We start from the raw sequence: 15,185 nt of genomic DNA on the forward strand, positions 1-15,185 counted from the left end.
ACAAATCAAACAAAATCTGGTTAAATTGCTTTGGCCTCCCTGGTACCATTGATCACATAAAAGGTGGAAGCTCCTGGTTCAATCTCATAAATAACTGGAATCTCTAGAATACTGAATTTCATGCAAAGTAGTAATGTTATTTACACTGCTATGTATTGAAACTGATGAAAATTGAACATTAGGCGAGAAGGGAATTACTAGCCTTAAGGTTTGTAAACTAGTAATGCTAGGATTGGGAAATTGGTATTCATTGGATACCTTTTGATTGTAGGAGGATATAATAAAACCTGGATCAAAAATTTTTAAATGTTTTATCTGTAATACTACTTTGTGACCATTTTGAACTCTCTAAGCTACCTTGGGGGGGGAAATATGGTTGGTTTTGTTTAACAGTAACATTACTAGGTCTAATCAGTGTCATCTTGGGTCAAGCCACTTTATCCATTCCCATAAGGCTACTGAGAACAGTCATGTAGTTGGTGTCAATACAAGTTCATGGTTTCCAATCTAAAAAAAAAAAAAAAAAAAGAATTTCAATGAACACAAGAGGATTATCATTTCAGTAGAAGGGAGATGTGACATGTTGGTAGGCAGAGGGAAAGATCATTTATTAGAAAAGATTGAAGTTGCAAAAAAGAAAAAGAGTTGACCAAGCAAGGTTTGAGGGAAGTGAATAGGGATGAGATAAAAGCCACAAGTGGGGACATGACTATTTGACTCTAAAGTCTGTGAGGACAAGGACCATATCAGATTTTGCTCACCATTGTGTCCAGTACTTGACACAGAGTAGGAATTCTATGATATTTGTTGGAGGAATAAACAAATGAATGAATAATAAGGGAACCATCCCCCCCCCCCAATGCTGCACTTATGTACTGAGTAGCAAAAGTTCAGGTCCAAATAAAAGAAGAAAAAAAAAAGGCAAGAAGGAGGCTGAAATATAACACAGATGCCTGCTTTGGCCTCTTTGGCCAATGTACTGGATGACATCTGGGAAACCAAGACAAATTGTCAGTAGGCACTGCCATATAGAGAAACTGACAGTTCTGGTGACTTCAGTGCTGATGTTAATTGGAACTGTATTCTACAGCATACAGTTATTTATCATTCTGAGTTCTGAATGCCAAGTGAAATTTATCATGTAAATCTTTATATGAGGACACTGAATAGCAGAGTAGCTGGTGCCCTTGATAGAAATTCTACTGAAAAAGATAAATTAAAAAAACATAGATATGCACAAGGGTGATACTGAAAATATTTAACAACTGGTATGACACGGAAGCCAACAGACCAGCCCTCAGCAACCTATAGGGCTGCCTGTGCACACTGACAATCAGGGCTGCATGGCCGTGCTTTTATTGATGGTGCTGGGAGAACAATAGTGCTGTTTTTAAAAGGCAGTTCTACTGAGTGGAAGGGAAAGTGTTGCATGCTCTCAAAACAATGTCTTCCCCACAAATTCTTAGCCTGAGGCTTCTCTGTCCAGGAGAGAAGAACTTTACTCACTGTTTCTTCAACTTTGTCCTTCAGACTTCAGCAAACCGTGATCCTGGCCACTTGCTTTAATCTCTGCTTTATTGACTCTTAAGTCCTGAGCCAGCCGCTCCTGGACGAGGCCTGCCTTTAGCTAATCCGTGTGCTGTTTACCTTCACTAGCCTCCAGTTATCCCCAATATCTCCCATCCACCCTGGTCATGCACGTAACAGACTCAGTTCTTGACAAGACTTACCACAGAAAAGACTCAAAGAAAATTTTACCAACAGAGGACCAATGGTTGAACACTAAGTTTCAAGAAGTTGCACACTGATGATTCTACTCAGAGATAAGATTATAATCACCTGAGTTTCCTGTGGGTCATTAGAGACTCCACCTAATCTTAAAAGATGGAAAACCAAATACAGAGATGATACGCTTCTATTCATTGCTTAGGAAATAAGGTCTTCTTTGTGTCTTATATTGTATTTTGTGCTGTAACACCAAAGGCACCTGGTGGACTGCCTTTGAAAATCCAGGAATGCATTAGTCAACAACTACAGGCAATTGCCACATTGTTTAGCCTCCTATGGAAGGTGTAACTTATTCCACAGGATTTTTTTTTAAGTGTACAATGAAAGGTTTTTAGTATATTTACAGATATATGCAACCATCACCACAATGTTACAACATTTTCATCACCTCAAAAAAGGAACCCTATCCCCTTTCACTATCTCCCAGCTGTCCCCACTCCTAATCTCACTGCCAGGCTTAAGTAGCCACTAATCTGCTTTCTGTCCGTGAATTTCCCTGGGCTTTCATATAAATGGAATCGTATAATTTGTGGACTTTTGTGTCAGGCTTCTTTCACTTAGCACAATGTTTTCAAGGTACATCCAACTTGTAGTATGTATCAATATTTTATTCCTTTTTATGGCTGAATTAATAGTCCACTGTCTGGATATACCACATTTTGCTTACTTGTCCTTCCATTGGTGGACATCTGGATTGTTTCCACCTTTTGGCTACTATGAATATTCCACAGGATTGCGATTACCCAATCATTCAACAGGGTTATGGGCTATTCAACAGGGTTATGGCCACCTCCAAATTCGTATGCTAAAATCCTAACCCCCTAGTACCTCAGAATGTAACTGTATTTGGAGGAAGAGCCTTTACAGAAATGCTTAAGTTAAAATGAGGCTGTAAGCATGGGCCCTAATCCAACCTGACTGGGGTCCTTATAAGAAGAGGAAATTTAGACACGCTAAGAGACACCAGGGATGCGCACATGCAGAGAGGAAACACCACGTGAGGACACAGTGAAAAGGAGGCCATCTCCCAGCCAAGGGAAGAGGCCTCAGAAGAAAACAATCTGTCAACACCTTGATCTTGGACATGCAGCCTCCAGAACTGTGAGAAAATTAATTTCTGTTGTCTAAGCCCCCCAGGCTGTGGCATTTTGTTATGGCAGCCCTAGAAGACTAATGTGAACGGGTACTTATTGCAGGCCTAATGTGCGTGGGCTACAGTGACAGTCTCCCCAGCGAGGCTACAACCAAAGACAGGACCTAAGTCTTCTATTTCTTTGTGTCCCCCAAGTGTCCCCTTCACAGAGTAGGACCTCAGCACCAATATTTTAAAGGATAGTATAGAAAACTGTCTAAGACACTCACGACCTTCACTACTGCTTGAAAACCAGTAGTAGAGATTAGGCGGGCACGGCAGAGTAACTAGACAATCAGGAGGGGCCTGGGGGCAGCGGCTGTCCAGCACATCTGTAGGGTGCTTGATGGCTGGGATTCTGACAGGGAGAGAAGTAGGGGCCTTCCTGGGACAGAGAACAATGTAAGCAAAGGCAGAGAGTTGGGAATGCTTTATTTTCTATTAGCAAGAGAGTAAATAATTGTTCCAGCTAGAGTGGCATGCTCGTAGAAAGAAAATATGCAGTATTTTGGAGGATTTTGAATGCCAGTCTTAGGCCTCAGGACTTGATCCTTGTCCTAACTCCCTTTGGGAACTAAGAGACCTCAGATATTAATCCCGCTGGGTTATGGGAATTGAGGCAGGGTAAGAGGGAAGGCAGGATTGGCATGTGCGACGGCAAAGTGCGTGGTGGAGGAAGATCAAGACAGAGCAAACTGAGGCATGGCTAGGATCTAGACAAATGAATCAGAGAGGCAGAACTAGTTACGAGGAAACCAGAGTGACCTGGAGGTGCTGAGGGAGGGCAGGGTCTGAAAGGGAGCGGCGAAGAAGTGCCTTGGAACCCAGAATATAGCACAAGAGCTTTATGGACGCCTTGTCCAGAGTAGGGAGGCTGCCATTAAGAGGATGGAAACATTCTGGACAATAGGCAGTTGATGAAGGGGATCACTGAAGCCCAGAGGCCAGAGGCCAATACAATGGTATTTTAGAAAAATCTATTAAGTAGTACTGAAGAACCAGAGTTAGAAAGCATAACGTATCAAGACATGATTTGAAGGTCCTTAATTTCAATGCTTATCAATTTATTGACTTTTATGGCTAGCACTTTAAGCATACTGTTTGAAAATTCTTTGACAGAGAAATTGTAGTAACTGGAAAAAATAGTGGTAGGTTCAAAGAAAACTAAAAAGAATTTAAACAAAAAAACATAGCTTTTAGTTAACTCGGGAAAAAATTGTACTAGAAACAAAACATAATCATAGTATTTCATTGGGTTCAGCTGTGAAGATTTATTTATGCAATGATCATCATAATATAATCACTGACTACTGGTTTCTCCAGAAATCTGTGAGGGGACCCAATAAATAACAAACACCTTCCTAACCTGAGTTCTGAATAAATTGAGAAGTAAAACGAGAGTGGCAGAGGGAAGTTAAGATATTGCCTTTACTATAATTGAGAAAGGCCAGGTTGGAGAGTGTAGTAGCATCAAGTATTTTTGCAAAGGGGGATGGTTAAACAGAGCCAGACTTAGTGAGAATTACCCCCTCAGCTGTGGACAACGCTGTACCGAGGCAGGCTCTCTTGAGTGAGTCCCTGGTGTTGCCCATTCAGCCAAGAGGAGCCTCTTCTGGCCAGCAGATGATTGTTTTCCATCCAACACCGTTAGTTTTTCAAACTAGCCTTTAGGAATTAGTTTAGTTTAAAAAGGAGGAAAATTTATCTTCATTCTTTTGCTAAGAAGAAAACCATTCTAGGCAGTATTCATGTAGAAGTATGTGTTAATGAAGATCTAGGGAGTGCTGTAAAAAATAAACCCCTAAATGTATAATGTCTCAAACACAATATAAATTGATGTCTTGTTCACATAACAGACCGAATCATATGTTCCTCATCAGCAGAGGCAGCTCTGCCATTTTCCACACATGGCTTCCAATGTTGCACTAGTCAACTCAGCATGGAGAAGCCTGGGAGGGGGGTTTTTATAGGCCAGGCCTGGAAGTATCACTCATCATTTCCACTCACTTCCAGCAAGCTGGAGACCTCACTGCTAAGGAAGCTGGGAAATGTAGTCTAGCTTTGAGTCCAGGAAGAGGAGACCATGAATTTTGGTGAGTAGTTATCATTCTCTGCCACTGGGTATGAGGTTCATCTGGGCAGAATGTTTCGCATTGCCTCCCATGCCTGACGCATAGTAGGCCCTCCATAAATGTTTGTCGAATAAATAATAAAGTGGAAAGCGCGTGAACTTTGACATCGAGAAGACCCAAATTCTAACCCAAGCTCTGCCACTTTCTAATCATATTAATTTAGACAAGCTACTTAAATTTCTTGAGCCTCAGTTTCTCATCCATATAACAGAGATGGAAATATGTTTTGTGATTGGCTTTTCAGGCCATACCAGCCAGTCACTGGACAGTGACTAAAAATATGCCAACAAAAAATAGTTTTTGTGAAATAGGCCTCTTTGATTTCCTCTCAAATAGCTCTGGGAGTGGGAAAGGGACATGTTACATGGAGACAGTGTTGTCTCATCAGCAGTTTTTAAAAAATTATAGTCATCCAAGCAGCCCAGGAAATCTCTCACTTCCCTGTTTTCTGGCCTTGGCACCTGGGATGAATCTGCTGCCCAGTGGTCAAGGCCTGGACTGAGGCTGCAGGTGCCCAGTGCCTTCATGCTCCCAGGTCACTGTGCACTTTCTGCTCTCACAGCCCCTTCCAGAGCCCTGCGGGCTGCACTCTGCCATGAGCTATCCAGCAAAGGTATCTCAGGTCATAATCTCTCACCTTAATATCTTTCAAGTGAAATGGCTTTGTTTGTCTCTGCTTCTTGTTCAGTCTCCCTAGGACTAAGGCAGGAGTCCCCAGAGCAGAGTCAGCAGATAGTATTAGTGACAAACAGCTTACAATACTCAAAACATCCCTCCCGCTTTCACCCAAATTTGCCCCGCTCTCCTTAGAATGGGTTGTTTCTTGGGACCTCCTTGATTCTTCAAGCAAAAAGGACACTTCCCATCAGCTTTTCAGCATTCCTAGCCCTGTCAGAACTCTGAGTCCCAGCTTAGCAGTCAAGCCAGAACCTTCTTCACCTCCCCGCCCCCTACTCCTTCCTTACTTGCTTTGCAGGGTTGATGCTGGCATTCAATGAGAGAAAGTGGACAAAATACCAGACTTGGTGGTGGCATCAAGAAGATACACAGTAAGTGTTGATTTCTGTTACATTCCTAGGGATACTTCTGGCATCCCAGAAATTAATAGATCCATCACCTATCCCCTGAAGGGAGGCCCTGGCCACATGCACCCTTGAATCTTGGGACAGATGGTTTAAGTGCTGCATTACTTTGGTATCTAGGACAAGTTCAGAAAACTCACGATTAACAGACAGTCTTGGATATAGGGCCCATTTTGAATTTTCCAAAATAGGAAATAGGAAGCTGAAGTAGGCCACGAGGCAGTGATGTCATGAGAGCAACATATCTGCACATGCACATATTACACATATGATTTTCCCAATTATGCACAGATATGCACTCTTCAAATGGGGTGTGGGTGTCACTAAGGGTGATGCCTCTGTCCTAACATCTCCTGTATCTGAGACCCTCATTTCAGTCCTGAGAGGAAGCTGGAATTAGGCCTCAAAATGCACATGGGACAGAGAGAGGAAAACATGAAAGGGAAAAAATATGCAAAATAAACATTGTAGTCCAAATGAATGTCTTCTGGATGAATTAGAGAAGAAAAGAAGCATGGGAAATGTACTTTCCCATGAGGAATGAGCAGACGAGGGCCTCCAGGAGGTAGTTCTTTAACTGCTTTGATAGTGGCAAGTGTGAGACATTGCAGAAGCACCATCAGGAGAACCTTTGATGGGTTAGATGTGGGACTGTGACTGAGGAAAAGGAACAGAAGCAATCATGAGGTTATAAGCTGCAGGTGCCATGTAGGCCTAGCGCTTAAAGCACTGAACTGAGAGTTGGAAGAGCTGTCTGCCACTTTGAACAAGTTGCTTATCCTCTCTTGGCTCAGTTTCCTCATCTGTAAAATGCCTCTATCAAATTCATCATGTTTGGGGGAGGCATAAATAAGATGATATTTATGTGAGAAAACACAGTGGACGAGGAGAAGGCAGCATAGTTCACCATCATCGTTTTCATCATTGTCAGTAGAAAAGCTGGAAAGGGATATAGTTTGAGGGATAATACAAGAAATTCAGTTTTACATATGCTAAGATGTTGGCATAATATCCAAGTAGAGAGAGCAGATAACAGCCAATGTGGGGGCACACATTAAGGAGTTAATGAGGCAGGGCCTTTGTATACAGTTGGCCCTCCTTCTCCATATCTCGTTGGTTTACATCAGGAAAAATCACAGTATCAAACTAGATTCAAGAAAATATGCAGGTATTTGATGGAGAAAGTACGTGATATACCTGCTCTGGGCCCTTGCCTTCTGGGGAAGGGAAGGATGGGAGGGATACAGGAGCTGTGGGATCAGGAACTAGGAGGAAAGATTAGAAAGTCACTCTTATAAAAGGGCTGACTTATAAAGCAGACTAAGAGGAAGGCCAGCAAGAGAGAGCAGCTGCAGGAGATGTTGATGAGTGTGTGTGGAGGCGGGGGGGTGGTCAGGAGAGTATCACTGCTTAGGACTTCAGGAGGCTGAGTGGAATGTGACCCATCCTGTATGGGAGGGTGAGGCCTCAACTATGTAGGGAAAATGGGACTTTGCTCCCCTATGACCCCGGTGAGCTCAGAACTGGACCTTCATTTAGATTAAGGGGGTAAAAGTTACCCAATAGAACTAAAAATCACGGGATAAAGCTAATTAATTAATTCTGTTTTTATTAATGATCAATTTATTAATTAAGACCTTGATAGGTTGTTAGAGAAGTTTAAGCTTAAACAGTGAAACCATGTACCTACAATAGATCAACTCTGCGTAGTATGTAACCTAGGCTCTATACTCACTGTGTAGAGCAAACTGGTTTTATATTTTCACTCATTGTGCAAGTTGGGATAAAAGAAAATAAGGACCCTGGAGAGAAGAAAAAAGAGATAAGTCTGCAAACTCAAGGACATGGACAACTTCTTTAAAAATGCCTTTTCCAATAAACTTAAAAATGTTACCTTCTCCCAAGATTCTGACATTATCACCTAAAGGAAATGTTTTACAAACTGGGGATCATAAAATGAATTTAGTTGGTCATGACCAGCAGTTGAAAAGACAAGAGTAAGCACTGTTTTAAATGGTTTTGTTTTAATTACACACATGGGCACACACACACAAATGTGTACTGAATTGAGACATAATTGTATTTCTTTTTTTGTTGTGGTTCACAACAACAACAACAACAAAATGTACAAAACATTGCTCCCTTCCTGCCCTCCCTATTGAGATTATTTTATTTCCTGCATTTGCCCATACTTTCTTTAGTTTGAATATGAAAACAAAAGGCCTGTCATTTATTTTTCAAATATGAAAGAATACTTAGTTTGAATGTGTTTTTCAAACAATCCCCTCCCTGTACCTGAAGATTCTTGTGTTTCCCCCAAGGGTCCAGAACGCCCCGGGTGAGAATCACTGGACAAAGGTATAGGGAAATCTTCTCCCTTGAGTAGTAGTAGCAGCAGTATTAATCCCCGACAAGGAAGGCCAATAAACCTTCTGTTTGGAATGTTTGCTGAGTTTATTTCATCACACAGTTTCTGGAAAGAATGTAGAAGTCAGTGGGCCACCAAGAGTCCGATAAACTGACATTTCGGATCAATGAGTCTCAGGCTGATTAAAGTTAACAGGTGTCAGTCTCAGTTTGCCTCTATTCTAAAAGTGGTAGTATTTTAGCCTGGGTGATCTTTAAAATATGAAATAGCTGGTCAGCATGGCTACTGGACAACCTGAATGAATATTGACCATAAACAGCCAGTAGGTATGTTCCATCTGCAGCTCACCTTGCACTTAGCAATGGAGGGAAAGTATGATTAAATACCTGGTCTTCAACCAAACAATATTTGTGAATTGTGAGAAGACATCTCCGAGCAAGAGCAAGAGCTAGAATTGGTCACTGTCAAAAAGTAGCAATGAGCTTTAAACACTTTTTTGTTTAAGTAATGAAGCTAGGAATAATCAGACATGATGTGAGAGAGAGCAATACATAACAGTGAAATGATGAAAGGTCTTCCTGGAAACCAGGACATTTGGAAACAAGAAGGAGGTAAAAGTAGGTTTAAAAAAAGTTTAAAACCTGTAAGGGAGGAATGGAAATGAAAAACAGGAAGATAATGGAATGAAGATACTTTACTCAATTAGCCCAAGTCTGGAAAAACAAGACAGAATAAGAAAAAGTAAGAAGAATAAACCTAGGATGCTTTTCATGGAAAGAATATATTTTAAAGGACAGAGCTCCTCTTCCCAAACAAGCAAATACCTAGGGAACCATACTTGCCTTAGGGATCTGGAATCCAGGACTAGGCTCAGAGATGAGGCAAGGCTGGGCCTCAGACTGTAACTGATGAAGCCAAGGGAAAGACAGCATCCATGGACAAAGCTGGGATACCAAACAGCAAGTCCCACTGAAGTGTGAGGCCAAAGGATCTGGGCAAAGAGGCAGAAACAACCAGGTGCTGGGCAATGGAACAGGATCTGAGATCCCAGAACAAGGCAAGCAGTTTAGAACGACAGGTGGGGAGGCAGAGCCTAGGAGTTTCCCAGGGCACTGGAATATCATCACAGAGTTTTTTTATAGGGCTATTTAGGGTGCTAAGCTGGTTTTACATAAATGTAATGGGGCCAAGCCCTTAACCTCAACAAGAAATAATGCCACAACAACAACAACAAAAATAACTATAACCACTTTCGATATCCATTACGGGCCTTGGTTTGGATCTTGGTTCCATCACTCACTGGTGGCAGAATGGGTATATCTGACAAGTTACTTAACCCCCCACCCCGGCCTTAGTTTTCTCTTCTTTTAAAATGTAGATAATAATAGTATTACACCCTCTCCCTGGATGATTGCTTCCATTCCTGTGGCTTTAGGGATCTATGTGTTGACAACTCTCAAATTCATTTCTTCAACCCAAACCTCTCCTCTGAGTTTCAGACTCCTGCATCTAAATACAATTCAAACTTAACAAAAGAAAAATGAAATTCTTTAGATTCACTTTCAGGACCAAGGACCCTGGTCCTTGTCTAAAATTCCTCACCTCTATAAATGTCACCATCAGTTGATTCCTCAGTTCCTCCCTCTCCCTCAGTCTTAACATCCAACTCAGTGACTCCTGGTACAAAATCCAAAATCGTTTCCAAGGTCACAGCCCATCTCCTTAAGTCCTTCTATCCTTGCCTTAAAATGAGCCTGGCATGGCCATGAAAATGCACAAAACCTCTCTGGCCTCTGTCTCCCGAATTCACTGACCCTTTCCTCCTCTGCTTCCAGCTGCTGCTTCTCAGTGCTGCGTTTTCAGTTTTCCAGGCGCTGTTTGGTTATGGGTTTTCCCAATTTTCTGTAGACCTCCTGGTATTTATAATCTGTTTGGGATATGTTCTCTGGCTCCCTCTGAGCCTTCCTCCTCAGAAAAGTTTCTTTTTTTTTCCTCAGCAGCCCAAAGTCCAAACCTTGGGTAAGAAAGACTTCCAAATTCCTTTCAGCCTCAGTTAAATTTGGTTGTGCACAGAACTATGTCAGGTGGATCGGAGCAGGTAAGCAGAGAAAACAAAGTACTTCAAGAGAGAATGTGTGTTAGAAACATCCAACCTGATAGGTATAGCTTTTCATGGAAAAATACTTCCCCTTATGTGCTGTGGCAGGTGGAGGGACTTAAGACCATCCTGAGGACAAGGCTGGAGGTCTGTGAACGGCTCCTTTCCTGTTACACTGCTGCTGCCTCGCCCTCTTCACTTTCCCTTCCCGCTCCCACAGGAAAACCACAATATGCAGCCAGCCAGCTGGGTTATCAGCCAGAAGTGCACTTCCACGAAGTAGTTCAGGCCATAAAAGGCAGAATGATAAAGGATTCAAATGCAAGCGCCTTTGCCCTGATCCATCTAACGTGTGGTTTATACATCAAACCTCAGAAATATTCAGGAAGCTGAGAAGCATTGTACGTGGTGAGGATGAACAGGGAGTGGGGGCAGATGCCTCACTGTTAGGGCAGGTTAAGAGTAACATTAACTCTCCTCACTTTCTCAAAGAAGGTACAAGACACCAATTTAGGAAATAGTCTTTCATAGAAGATAATGGCTGGAACCTCACTTCAAATGCAACTTCCAGGTAGAAATCTTTGCATGACTACTCTTTTTCTAGGCCCTCTGGGATAGCCAAATCCTGTCAGTTTGTTCATTTTAGGTTCTCCACCACCAGTGCCTGGCACATTGTAAACACTCATGAAATACATGTGGTATAAATAGAGCCCAGTGGGCAGCCCAGTGCCCTGCCTTTTCCCTGCCTTTTGCATTTTACATTTTTTAAATTGGAGTATAGTTGATTTACAATGTTATGTTAGTTTCAGGTGTACAATAAAGTGATTCAGTTATAAATATATATGTAAATAAATTATATATTTATATATATTCCTTTTCAGATTCTTTTCCTTTATAGGTTACTATAAGATATTGAATACAGTTCCCTGTGCTATACCGTAAGACCTTGTTGTTTATCTCAATGTTTTTTGTTTTTAAATAACTATTTCAATCCTCAGAACATGATTGGTCCACTCAAAAGAACCCCAGGCAGTCTGGCAGGACAGGGACTCAGAGGTCTCAAATGAATACCAGAAAATGTGCATGGTGTTAACCATTCTTTAGACTCACATTCCACGGCATGCTCGTGCCTCTAAAGCAAGAACACTGGACCCGGCAGTGCTTTTCCTGTTATACAGAGGAAACGGGGGTCCAGAGAGGCTGCAGAACTCTTGGAATTTTGGAAGGGCCTGAGCTAATTAGAGCTCAGATCAGGGCTCTGCCACTTACAAATAACCTGGATAACAGCTGCGGTCTCTGCGGGCCTCATCTTCCTCTGTGACAGAGAATAACAATGCTTCCCTCAAAGGACTATTCTGTCCAAAGACTGAATTAAACAGATAATTAAAATAGGGTGATACAGGAAAGTGTGTACAAATTAGACACACAAAATAATACTTTCCTTTTTCTACCCCCAGACTGAAAACAGCAGGCACACTTTGGTGAGGATAGTAAGATTTTTTTGTTATTTAAAAGAAAATCTTTTTGACTGAAAATAAAGATCACATGAATAATAAATCAGTATTTATAGTAACTTAAAAAGGCATTTCAATGATGTTAATTCTTGTTTCTGGCATATATATTTTCACACACACAAACACACACACACACACACACACCCCTCTCTTTCCTCATTAGCCAGCTTGAACCATCAGCCTGCAGAGAGGCTTCAGACAGGGGCCCAGGAAGCAAGGGTGAAGAAGCTTCCACTTCAGATCGGTTCTGAGACGATTTTTCCCCTTCCCTCAGGCTGAGATATTCTGCCATCTGTTTTGATTAAACCTTTCAAAATTCAACTTGTGTTTTTCCTTCCATTCCTTTGAAATCTCCTTTAATTTAACAGTCTTTAGGCTTTCTTCTTTCCCTTAACCACCATCTGGTGCTTCTATTTAAAAAAAAAAAAAAGAAGAAGAAGAAAGAAAGAAAGAAAAGAAAACACATACAACAAACACTCTGAGTTCCTTGGAAGAAAGGTATAATGATGAGGATAATTTATTCCCATAGTGAGGCCCATTACTATTTCCATGGCAACAGACTGTGATGTTCTGAACATGGGACTTTGTGATCATCACAAGAACAGGATGGCAAAAGGCCCTGTTCAGACTCTTTGTCATTATGGATGCTTTGGGTAGTCACCCTCAGTGGCTCCCAATTGTCTACAGAATTAAGTCCAAAGGCCTTAGCATGGCATTCAAGGCCTTCTCAGTCTGGTCCAGTCATTCCCAGGCTCATCATCTGCCAAACCCAGGCACCTGGTACTCTGGCCATTCTTCACAGCTCACTGTGTCCTGGACACAGCACGCTCTTTCACGCCTCCATGCCTTTTGTGTCATTTCTTCTCCTTAAAATGCCCAGCCTCCACTCCCCTTCCTCCACCTTTTTTTCTATACGTAATGAAATCCTCCTCATTCCAAAGGTTCAGCTCAAAAGTCACCTTCTAGATGGACTCTTCCCTGGCTACCCCACGCAATAGAAATAACTCTCTTTTCTACAGGTATATTAACACCTAACATGTTGTATCACAGCTATGTTTGTCTCCTTTATTTGTATTTGCATCACTTGTTATTGGATGCATGCTTGCCTCATTTTTGTAGAACACACCAATTATTTCACATGATTCCTCAAAACATCATAAGGGCTGGGTGGGTAGACATTTTATCCCCATTTTACTGTTGAGAACACAGGTTTAGGGAATGTAAGTGATGTTCATAGGTAATAAGTGGCAGAGCCAGATGCTACTGATAGAGTGGAAAGAATGTGGACTTTGGAGTCAGGCATACTTGGGCTCAACTTATGTAACCTTCCTCTCTAACCTCCCATTTCTTCACCCGTGAAATGAAGATTAAATGAAATCTTGTATGCAAAGGTCCTTGGCACATAATCAATAATTAGTGTTAGTTTTCTTCTTTCCCCTTCAAAGTCTACCTTCTAGTAGCATCTAGAAACAAAATTTTTCTTGCATTTTTGTTCCCCAAATTTTTATATGGGGCTGAAATTCAGAAGAACAAGCCAATGAATATCTCCAGCATCTCCAAGAGGAAATATTTGCCTTAATTCCTTTACTTTTAATCTGGTCTAGTAAGAGAAGCCATCGAACAGTTGTAAAAATTAAACAAAGCAATGTAAGGATGGATGAAGCTCTTAGCATGGTGTTTGGTACACGGTAAGCACTCAGGATGCTTGCAATTACATTATTACTATTTCTTTCTCATCATTGTTATCATTATTATTATCATTATTTTTTGCACGGCAGAACAAGAGGCCATGTGAAAATTGCAGAAGTTAACAAGACGGCCCCACGACTCTGTCTTCATGCTTTTCTTACCAAAGCCTGTCTTTTTGCTATAGTCATCTTTGCAGTCATTTCCTTCTATAAGATTGTAAGTTCTAGATAGGGCTTCTGTGACTTATCTGTCATTCTTCCGTTGGGTGGACCTAAAACAAAGCCTTGCAGAGGAAAAGCCTTCAGTAAAGTTTGGTCAAAAGAAAGCTGAATGATATTTCTCCAAAAAGAGCTCCATTACTGAATTAAGACTCAAAAGCCTCTGGCTCTCTCATCAACATTAAGATGTCAATCTTCTGCTCAGCATCGCTAATCATCAGGGGGAATGCAAATCAAAGCCACAAGGAGATGTCACCTCAGACCTGTCAGAATGGCTCTCACCAAAAAGAACAAAAATAGCGAATGTTGGCAAGGACATGGAGTAAAGGGAACCCTTGGATGCTGTTGGTGGGAATGTAAATTGGTGCAGCCACTGTGGAAAACAGTCTGGCGGTTTCTTAAAAAACTGAAAATAGAACTACCATATGACCTAACAATTCCACTCTTGGGTATATTTCTGAAAAAAAAAAACAAAAAACAAAAAACACTAATTTGGAAAGATACATGCATCCCAATGTTCACAGCAGCATTATTTACAATTGCCAAGATATGGAAGCAACCTAAGTGTCCATCAACAGATGAATGGATAACAAAAATGTACCATATATGTATGATGGAATACTACTCAGCCATAAAAAAGAATGAAAATTTTGCCATTTGCAGCAACATGGGTGGACTTGGAGGGCAATATGCTAAGTGAAATAGTCAGACAGAGAAAGATAAATACTGCATATCACTTATATGTGGAATCTAAGAAATACAATAAACTAGTGAATATAAAAAAAAGAAGCAGACTCACAGATATAGAGAACAAACTAGTGGTTACCAGTGGGGAGACAGAAGTAGGAGTGGGGCAAGATAGGGGTAGAGGATTAAGAGCTACAAACTATTAGGTATAAAATAAGCTACAAGTATTATTGTATAACACAAAGAATATAGCAGATATTTTATAATAACTATAAGTGGAGTGTAACCTTTAAAAATTGTGAATCACTATATTGTACACCTGTAATTTATATAATAGTGTTCATCAACTATACCTCAATATAAAAAATTGTTTTAAAAGATGTCAGTCTTCACCAATGGCGTGTTTGCTGAGAAAACCATTTTTGAGAAGGTTGTACACTTCTACAGAGGATTAGATAGAGCTTTTTGAGACTAAAT

This window comes from Camelus dromedarius, chromosome 15 (genome assembly GCF_036321535.1).
Source record: "Camelus dromedarius isolate mCamDro1 chromosome 15, mCamDro1.pat, whole genome shotgun sequence".
Lineage (NCBI taxonomy): Eukaryota > Metazoa > Chordata > Mammalia > Artiodactyla > Camelidae > Camelus > Camelus dromedarius.